Here is an 11,362-nt window from a genome sequence, read left to right as displayed (position 1 = left end):
ATCTCATGCTATAGGAAGGGTCTCAGGATTGGAATGGGAAGGACTTGGATATCACATCTCATGCTATAGGGAGGGTCTCAAGTTTGATATTAGAAGCTTTGAGATATCACATCTCATAATATCGGAAGGGTCTCAGGATTGGAATGGGAAGGAGTTGGATATCACATCTCATGATAAAGGAAGGGTCTAAGGTTTGGAAGGGGAAGGATTTGGATATCACATCTCATGTTATATTACGGGTCTCAGGTTTGGTATTAGAAGCATTGAGATATCAAGTCTCATAGTATAGGAAGGGTCTCAGAATTGGAATGGGAAGGAGTTGGATATCACATCTCAAGCTATAGGAAGGGTCTCAGGATTGGAATGGGAAGGACTTGGATATCACATCTCATGCTATAGGAAGGCTCTCAGGTTTGGAAGGGGAAAGAGTTGGATATCACATTTCATGTTAGAGGTAGGATCTCAGGTTTGGTATTAGAGGCATTGAGATATCACATCTCATGCTATCAGAAGGGTCTCAGGAATGGAATGGGAAGGAGTTGGATATCACATCTCATGCTAAAGGGAGGGTCTCAGGTTTGGAAGGGGAAGGATTTGGATATCACATCTCATGTTATAGGAAGGATCTCAGGTTTGGTATTAGAAGCATTGAGATATCACATCTCATGCTATAGGAAGGGTCTCAGGATTGGAATGGGAAGCAGTTGGATATCACATCTCATGCTATAGGAAGGGTCTCAGGTTTGGTATAAGCATTGAGATATCACATCTCATGCTATAGGACGGGTCTCAGGATTGGAATGGAAGGAGTTGGATATCACATCTCATGTTATAGGAAGGATCTCAGGTTTGGTATTAGAAGCATTGAGACATCACATCTCATGCTATAGGAAGGGTCTCAGGGTTGGAATGGGAAGGAGTTGGATATCACATCTCATCCAATAGGAAGGGTCTCAGGTTTGGAATAGGAAGGAATTGGATATCACATCTCATGTTATAGGAAGGATCTCAGGTTTGGTATTAGAAGCATTGAGATATCACATCTCATGCTACAGGAAGGGTCTCAGGATTGGAATGTGAAGGATTTGGATATCACATCTCATGCTAAAGGAAGGGTCTCAGGTTTGGTAGAAGCATTGAGATATCACGTCTCTGCTATCGGAAGGGTCTCAGGATTGGATTGGAAAGGAGTTGGATATCCCTTCTCATTCTATAGGAAGGGTCTCAGGATTTGAATGGCAAGGAGTTGGATATCACATCTCATGCCATAGGAAGGGTCTCAGGTTTGGTATAAGCATTGAGATATCACATCTCTGCTATCGAAAGGGTCTCAGGATTGGATTGGGAAGGAGTTGGATATCCCTTCTCATGCTATAGGAAGTGTCTCAGGTTGGAATGGGAAGGAGTTGGATATCACATCTCATGCTATAGGAAGGGTCTCAGGATTGGAATGGGAAGGATTTGGATATCACATCTCTTGCTATAGGAAGGGTCTCAGGATTGGAATGGGTAGGAGTTGGATATTACTTTCTTGCTATAGGAAGGGTCTCATGTTTGGAATGGGAAGGAGTTGGATATCACATATGCTATAGTTAGTGTCTCAGGTTTGGAACGGGAAGGAGTTGGATATCACATCTCATGTTATAGGAAGGATCTCAGGTTTGGTATTAGAAGCATTGAGATATCACATCTCATGCTATAGGAAGGGTCTCAGGATTGGAATGGAAGGAGTTGGATATCACATCTCATGTTATAGGAAGGATCTCAGGTTTGGTATTAGAAGCATTGAGACATCACATCTCATGCTATAGGAAGGGTCTCAGGGTTGGAATGGGAAGGAGTTGGATATCACATCTCATCCAATAGGAAGGGTCTCAGGTTTGGAATAGGAAGGAATTGGATATCACATCTCATGTTATAGGAAGGATCTCAGGTTTGGTATTAGAAGCATTGAGATATCACATCTCATGCTATAGGAAGGGTCTCAGGATTGGAATGGGAAGCAGTTGGATATCACATCTCATGCTATAGGAAGGGTCTCAGGTTTGGTATAAGCATTGAGATATCACATCTCATGCTATAGGACGGGTCTCAGGATTGGAATGGAAGGAGTTGGATATCACATCTCATGTTATAGGAAGGATCTCAGGTTTGGTATTAGAAGCATTGAGACATCACATCTCATGCTATAGGAAGGGTCTCAGGGTTGGAATGGGAAGGAGTTGGATATCACATCTCATCCAATAGGAAGGGTCTCAGGTTTGGAATAGGAAGGAATTGGATATCACATCTCATGTTATAGGAAGGATCTCAGGTTTGGTATTAGAAGCATTGAGATATCACATCTCATGCTATAGGAAGGGTCTCAGGATTGGAATGTGAAGGATTTGGATATCACATCTCATGCTAAAGGAAGGGTCTCAGGTTTGGTAGAAGCATTGAGATATCACGTCTCTGCTATCGGAAGGGTCTCAGGATTGGATTGGGAAGGAGTTGGATATCCCTTCTCATGCTATAGGAAGGGTCTCAGGATTTGAATGGCAAGGAGTTGGATATCACATCTCATGCCATAGGAAGGGTCTCAGGTTTGGTATAAGCATTGAGATATCACATCTCTGCTATCGGAAGGGTCTCAGGATTGGATTGGGAAGGAGTTGGATATCCCTTCTCATGCTATAGGAAGTGTCTCAGGTTGGAATGGGAAGGAGTTGGATATCACATCTCATGTTATAGGAAGGGTCTCAGGATTGGAATGGGAAGGATTTGGATATCACATCTCTTGCTATAGGAAGGGTCTCAGGATTGGAATGGGTAGGAGTTGGATATTACTTTCTTGCTATAGGAAGGGTCTCATGTTTGGAATGGGAAGGAGTTGGATATCACATATGCTATAGTTAGTGTCTCAGGTTTGGAACGGGAAGGAGTTGGATATCACATCTCATGTTATAGGAAGGGTCTCAGGTTTGGTATAAGCATTGAGATATCACATCTCTGCTATCGGAAGCGGCTCAGGATTGGAATGGGAAGGAGTTGGATATCCCATCTCATGTTATAGGAAGAGTCTCTGGTTTGGTATTAGAATCATTGAGATATCACATCGCATGCTGTAGGAAGGGTCTAAGGATTGGAATGGGATGGACTTGGATATCACATCTCATGCTATAGGTAGACTCTCAGGTTTGGTATAAGCATTGAGATATCACATCTCATGCTATAGGAAGGGTCTCAGGATTGGAATGGGAAGGAATTGGATATCACATCTCATGCTATAGGAAGGGTCTCAGATTTGGTATAAGCATTGAGATATCACATCTCATGCTAAAGGAAGGGTCTCAGGATTGGAATGGGAAGGAGTTGTATATCACATCTCAGGCCATAGGAAGGTTCTCAGGTTTGGTATAAGCATTGAGATATCACATCTCTGCTATCGGAAAGGTCTCAGGATTGGAATGGGAAGGAGTTGGATATCCCATCTCATGTTATAGGAAGGGTCTGAGGTTTGGTATTAGAAGCATAGAGATATCACATCTCATGCTATAGGAAGGGTCTCAGGATTGGAATGGGAAGGACTTGGATGTCACATCTCATGCTATAGGGAGGGTCTCAAGTTTGATATTAGAAGCATTGAGATAACAAATCTCATGATATCGGAAGGGTCTCAGGATTGGAATGGGAAGGAGTTGGATATCATATCTCATGATAAAGGAAGGGTCTAAGGTTTGGAAGGGGAAGGATTTGGATATCACATCTCATGTTATGGACGGGTCTCAGGATTGGAATGGGAAGGATTTGGATATCACATCTCTTGCTATAGGAAGGGTCTCAGGATTGGAATGGGTAGGAGTTGGATATTACTTTCTTGCTATAGGAAGGGTCTCATGTTTGGAATGGGAAGGAGTTGGATATCACATATGCTATAGTTAGTGTCTCAGGTTTGGAACGGGAAGGAGTTGGATATCACATCTCATGTTATAGGAAGGATCTCAGGTTTGGTATTAGAAGCATTGAGATATCACATCTCATGCTATAGGAAGGGTCTCAGGATTGGAATGGAAGGAGTTGGATATCACATCTCATGTTATAGGAAGGATCTCAGGTTTGGTATTAGAAGCATTGAGACATCACATCTCATGCTATAGGAAGGGTCTCAGGGTTGGAATGGGAAGGAGTTGGATATCACATCTCATCCAATAGGAAGGGTCTCAGGTTTGGAATAGGAAGGAATTGGATATCACATCTCATGTTATAGGAAGGATCTCAGGTTTGGTATTAGAAGCATTGAGATATCACATCTCATGCTATAGGAAGGGTCTCAGGATTGGAATGGGAAGCAGTTGGATATCACATCTCATGCTATAGGAAGGGTCTCAGGTTTGGTATAAGCATTGAGATATCACATCTCATGCTATAGGACGGGTCTCAGGATTGGAATGGAAGGAGTTGGATATCACATCTCATGTTATAGGAAGGATCTCAGGTTTGGTATTAGAAGCATTGAGACATCATATCTCATGCTATAGGAAGGGTCTCAGGGTTGGAATGGGAAGGAGTTGGATATCACATCTCATCCAATAGGAAGGGTCTCAGGTTTGGAATAGGAAGGAATTGGATATCACATCTCATGTTATAGGAAGGATATCAGGTTTCTTATTAGAAGCATTGAGATATCACATCTCATGCTATAGGAAGGGTCTCAGGATTGGAATGTGAAGGATTTGGATATCACATCTCATGCTAAAGGAAGGGTCTCAGGTTTGGTAGAAGCATTGAGATATCACGTCTCTGCTATCGGAAGGGTCTCAGGATTGGATTGGGAAGGAGTTGGATATCCCTTCTCATGCTATAGGAAGTGTCTCAGGTTGGAATGGGAAGGAGTTGGATATCACATCTCATGTTATAGGAAGGGTCTCAGGATTGGAATGGGAAGGATTTGGATATCACATCTCTTGCTATAGGAAGGGTCTCAGGATTGGAATGGGTAGGAGTTGGATATTACTTTCTTGCTATAGGAAGGGTCTCATGTTTGGAATGGGAAGGAGTTGGATATCACATATGCTATAGTTAGTGTCTCAGGTTTGGAACGGGAAGGAGTTGGATATCACATCTCATGTTATAGGAAGGGTCTCAGGTTTGGTATAAGCATTGAGATATCACATCTCTGCTATCGGAAGCGGCTCAGGATTGGAATGGGAAGGAGTTGGATATCCCATCTCATGTTATAGGAAGAGTCTCTGGTTTGGTATTAGAATCATTGAGATATCACATCGCATGCTGTAGGAAGGGTCTAAGGATTGGAATGGGATGGACTTGGATATCACATCTCATGCTATAGGTAGGCTCTCAGGTTTGGTATAAGCATTGAGATATCACATCTCATGCTATAGGAAGGGTCTCAGGATTAGAATGGGAAGGAATTGGATATCACATCTCATGCTATAGGAAGGGTCTCAGATTTGGTATAAGCATTGAGATATCACATCTCATGCTAAAGGAAGGGTCTCAGGATTGGAATGGGAAGGAGTTGTATATCACATCTCAGGCCATAGGAAGGTTCTCAGGTTTGGTATAAGCATTGAGATATCACATCTCTGCTATCGGAAAGGTCTCAGGATTGGAATGGGAAGGAGTTGGATATCCCATCTCATGTTATAGGAAGGGTCTCAGGTTTGGTATTAGAAGCATAGAGATATCACATCTCATGCTATAGGAAGGGTCTCAGGATTGGAATGGGAAGGACTTGGATGTCACATCTCATGCTATAGGGAGGGTCTCAAGTTTGATATTAGAAGCATTGAGATAACAAATCTCATGATATCGGAAGGGTCTCAGGATTGGAATGGGAAGGAGTTGGATATCATATCTCATGATAAAGGAAGGGTCTAAGGTTTGGAAGGGGAAGGATTTGGATATCACATCTCATGTTATAGGACGGGTCTCAAGTTTGGTATTAGAAGCATTGAGATATCAAGTCTCATGGTATAAGAAGGGTCTCAGAATTGGAATGGGAAGGAGTTGGATATCACACCTCAAGCTATAGGAAGGGTCTCATGATTGGAATGGGAAGGAGTTTGATATCACATCTCATGCCATAGTATGGGTCTCAGGTTTGGTAGAAGCATTGGGATATCACATCTCATGCTATCGGAAGGGTATCAGTATTGGATTTGGAAGAAGTTGGATATCCCATCTCATGCTATAGGAAGGGTCTCAGGTTGGAATGGGAAGGAGTTGGATATCACATTTCATGTTATAGGAAGGGTCTCAGGATTGGAATGGGAAGGACTTGGATATCATATCTCATGCTATAGGACGGGTCTCATGTTTGTTATTAGAATCATTGAGATATCATATTGCATGCTGTAGGAAGGGTCTAAGGATTGGAATGGGAAGGACCTGGATATCACATCTCATGCTATAGATAGGCTCTTAGGTTTGGAAAGGGAAGGAGTTGGATATCACATTTCATGTTAGAGGAAGGATCTCAGGTTTGGTATTAGAAGCATTGAGATATCACATCTCATGCTATAGGAAGGGTCTCAGGAGGATTGGAATGGGAAGTAGTTGGATATCACATCTCATGCTATAGGAAGGGTCTCAGGTTTGGTATAAGCATTGAGATATCACATCTCATGCTATAGGACGGGTCTCAGGATTGGAATGGAAGGAGTTGGATATCACATCTCATGTTATAGGAAGGATCTCAGGTTTGGTATTAGAAGCATTGAGACATCACATCTCATGCTATAGGAAGGGTCTCAGGGTTGGAATGGGAAGGAGTTGGATATCACAACTCATCCAATAGGAAGGGTCTCAGGTTTGGAATGGGAAGGAATTGGATATCACATCTCATGTTATAGGAAGGATCTCAGGTTTGGTATTAGAAGCATTGAGATATCACATCTCATGCTATAGGAAGGGTCTCAGGATTGGAATGTGAAGGATTTGGATATCACATCTCATGCTAAAGGAAGGGTCTCAGGTTTGGTAGAAGCATTGAGATATCACGTCTCTGCTATCGGAAGGGTCTCAGGATTGGATTGGGAAGGAGTTGGATATCCCTTCTCATGCTATAGGAAGGGTCTCAGGATTTGAATGGCAAGGAGTTGGATATCACATCTCATGCCATAGGAAGGGTCTCAGGTTTGGTATAAGCATTGAGATATCACATCTCTGCTATCGGAAGGGTCTCAGGATTGGAATGGGAAGGAGTTGGATATTCCCATCTCATGTTATAGGAAGGGTCTCAGGTTTGGTATTAGAAGCATTGAGATATCACATCTCATGCTATAGGAAGGGTCTCAGGATTGGAAAGGGAAGGACTTGGATATCACATCTCATGCTATAGGGAGGGTCTCAAGTTTGATATTAGAAGCTTTGAGATATCACATCTCATGATATCGGAAGGGTCTCAGGATTGGAATGGGAAGGAGTTGGATATCACATCTCATGATAAAGGAAGGGTCTAAGTTTTGGAAGGGGAAGGATTTGGATATCACATCTCATGTTATATTACGGGTCTCAGGTTTGGTATTAGAAGCATTGAGATATCAAGTCTCAGAGTATAGGAAGGGTCTCAGAATTGGAATGGGAAGGAGTTGGATATCACATCTCAAGCTATAGGAAGGGTCTCAGGATTGTAATGGGAAGGACTTGGATATCACATCTCATGCTATAGGAAGGCTATCAGGTTTGGAAGGGGAAAGAGTTGGATATCACATTTCATGTTAGAGGTAGGATCTCAGGTTTGGCATTAGAGGCATTGAGATATCACATCTCATGCTAATCAGAAGGGTCTCAGGAATGGAATGGGAAGGAGTTGGATATCACATCTCATGCTAAAGAGAGGGTCTCAGGTTTGGAAGGGGAAGGATTTGGATATCACATCTCATGTTATAGGAAGGATCTTAGGTTTGGTATTAGAAGCATTGAGATATCACATCTCATGCTATCGGAAGGATCTCAGGTTTGGTATTAGAAGCATTGAGATATCACATCTCATGCTATCAGAAGGGTCTCAGGATTGGAATGGGAAGGATTTGGATATCACATCTCATGTTATCGGAAGGATCTCACGTTTGGTATTAGAAGTATTGAGATATCATATCTCATGCTATAGGAAGGGTCTCAGGATTGGAATGGGAAGGAGTTGGATATTCCCATCTCATGTTATAGGGAGGGTCTCAAGTTTGATATTAGAAGCATTGAGATATCACATTTCATGATATCGGAAGGGTCTCAAGATTGGAATGGGAAGGAGTTGGCTATCACATCTCATGATAAAGGAAGGGTCTAAGGTTTGGAAGGGGAAGGATTTGGATATCACATCTCATGTTATAGGACGGGTCTCAGGTTTGGTATTAGAAGCATTGCGATATCAAGTCTCATGGTATAGGAAGGGTCTCAGAATTGGAATGGGAAGGAGTTGGATATCACATCTCAAGCTATAGGAAGGGTCTCAGGATTAGAATGGGAAGGAGTTTGATATCACATCTCATGCCATAGTATGGGTCTCAGGTTTGGTAGAAGCATTGGGATATCAGATCTCATGCTATCGGAAGGGTATCGGGATTGGATTTGGAAGGAGTTGGATATCCCATCTCATGCTATAGGAAGGGTCTCAGGTTGGAATGGGAAGGAGTTGGATATCACATCTCATGTTATAGGAAGGGTCTCAGGATTGGAATGGGAAGGACTTGGATATCACATCTCATGCTATAGGAAGGCTCTCAGGTTTGCAAGGGGAAAGAGTTGGATATCACATTTCATGTTAGAGGTAGGATCTCAGGTTTGGTATTAGAAGTATTGAGATATCACATCTCATGCTATCAGAAGGATCTCAGGTTTGGTATAGAAGCATTGAGATATCATATCTTATGCTATCAGAAGAGTCTCAGGATTGGAATGGGAAGGAGTTGGATATCACATCTCATGCTAAAGGGAGGGTCTCAGGTTTGGAAGATAAGGATTTGGATATCACATCTCATGTTATAGGAAGGATCTCAGGTTTGGTATTAGAAGTATTGAGATATCACATCTCATGCTATCGGAAGGATCTCAGGTTTGGTATAGAAGCATTGAGATATCATATCTTATGCTATCAGAAGGGTCTCAGGATTGGAATGGGAAGGAGTTGGATATCACATCTCATGCTAAAGGGAGGGTCTCAGGTTTGGAAGGGGAAGGATTTGGATATCACATCTCATGTTATAGGATGGATCTCAGGTTTGGTATTAGAAGTATTGAGATATCACATCTCATGTTATCGGAAGGATCTCAGGTTTGGTATTAGAAGTATTGAGATATCACCTCTCATGCTATAGGAAGGGTCTCAGGATTGGAATGGGAAGGAGTTGGATATCACATCTCATGCTAAAGGAAGGGTCTCAGGTTTGGTAGAAGCATTGAGATATCACATCTCATGCTATAGGAAGGGTCTCAGGATTGGAATGGGAAGGACTTAGATATCACATATCATGCTATAGGGAGGGTCTCAGTTTTGATATTAGAAGCATTGAGATATCACATCTCATGCTATCGGAAGTGTCTCAGGATTGGAATGGGAAGGAGCTGGATATCACATCTCATGCTAAAGGAAGGGTCTCAGGTTTGGAACGGGAAGGAGTTGGATATCACATCTCATGTTATAGGAAGGGTCTCAGGTTTGGTATAAACATTGAGATATCACATCTCTGCTATCGGAAGTGTCTCAGGATTGGAATGGGAAGGAGTTGGATATCCCATCTCATGTTATAGGACGGGTCTCAGGTTTTTTATTAGAATCATTGAGATATCATACTGCATGCTGTAGGAAGGGTCTAAGGATTGGAATGGGAAGGACTTGGATATCACATCTCATGCTATAGATAGGCTCTCAGGTTTGGAAAGTGAAGGAGTTGGATATCACATTTTGTTAGGAAAGATTTCGTTATTGTAGGGAATTTTCCTTCCATGTGGCAACCCCTAAACTTTTTGCTATTGTTTTTAACCTTGTTCTTGACTTTGCCAGAGAAGTACAGCCTTCTGCCGCACTTCTCTGGGCTTTCGCTCCTTTCTTACGGGGAAACTGACATGCCCTTAAGACAGTCAGTACCGGGGAACGTGGTTTCCCGTAGTTTCTTTTATCGTGTCGCCGCTTTAGTGCAACACGACACAAGAGGGCACTGTAAGCTAAGTTACAGCTCTCTTGGGTCTCTAGCCTTCTACAGGCCCTAGATACTCTTTTAGGAATGTATTTGATCGGTGCAAGTCATTCAGGGACTGGAATGGTGGCAGCGATCGTATTGTTTATTTTGAGCTCCTTTTGGCGTTCTGAGCACGTTTTTGCACTGAACCCAAAATGGTGGCCTGGCTCCCAAAATGGCCAGGCCGCGAGGCTCCTTTGTCTTGTCCACTGTCCGTCTTGCTCCCTTCACCTTCCCCAGGTCCGGCGACCCGGGGCCTTCCTTATTTGGGCATGTACTTTCCCGCGAAACGTGGTTGCTTTCGCGGGCTTCTACATGTCGTTTGTGTGCCTCCAGGGTGTGGGCTGGGATGTCTGGTCCCAATACACATCCTGGGTGCCAGAGAGTCTAGGGTGGTGTGAATGCCTGGGACCACCGTGGTCCGTGATTGGTCCACGTATGGTATGTGTTTTGATGAGCGGATCTCCCATTGGCTCACCTCCGTTTTGGCGCGAAGGGAACCGTGGATAAGAGGGGGCTGGAAACACCACTACCAGGTCGATCTCCTGAGTTCTCACGAACGAAGGAATACAGGAGCCAAGTATCCTGCAACTACGAGGCTGGACCGAGGAATCGCTGGTGACCCGCTGAAGGAATCCTCCTTTGCACTGCTGTCGTCCGGAGAGCCCCTGTCCTCCTTTGATCGAACCAGAAGGCCTGTACTGGTGCTTCGACCTTTGGAATAGCAGGAACAGCTATTCCCGGCATCTTCAACCATCTCCTGCCAAGTAAGCCTTCGGAAGCGTCTCTGGGCCATCCAGTTGACTGACCAGCTTACAAAGGAGTTTGGCTCTGCAACCGCCGCCAGGTTGTGTTGTATTGCGAGTCCTTGTCCCTCTCCCACGCTTCGTACGCTTGGCGTCCCCAGGTCTGAAGGGAGGAGGGTTCATTTGGCTCGAATACACACGGCCGCTCCGTTGTCCTGTGCGGCAACAAAACTGTGCCGGTTTCGTCGATTGGGACGTCTTTTTGCTCTACACGACTACAAAGCGTTCCCTGCTCTTCTGAACCTGCCAGCTGCTGAAACTATCGTGGAGAAGCCTGGGTCTGCTTGCTTCGGGGACCGGTGAGTAGTATATCTAGGATCTGGTCGCCCTCCTGCAGTATCCCATTGCTTTTCCCTGCTGTGTAAAAACAGCACC

The sequence above is a fragment of the Ambystoma mexicanum genome, unplaced genomic scaffold (genome assembly GCF_040938575.1).
Source record: "Ambystoma mexicanum isolate Mex_15411 unplaced genomic scaffold, UKY_AmexF1_1 Mex_scaf5, whole genome shotgun sequence".
NCBI lineage: Eukaryota > Metazoa > Chordata > Amphibia > Caudata > Ambystomatidae > Ambystoma > Ambystoma mexicanum.
The sequence above is the reverse complement of the archived record's forward strand: the minus strand, read 5'-3'. Positions refer to the sequence as shown.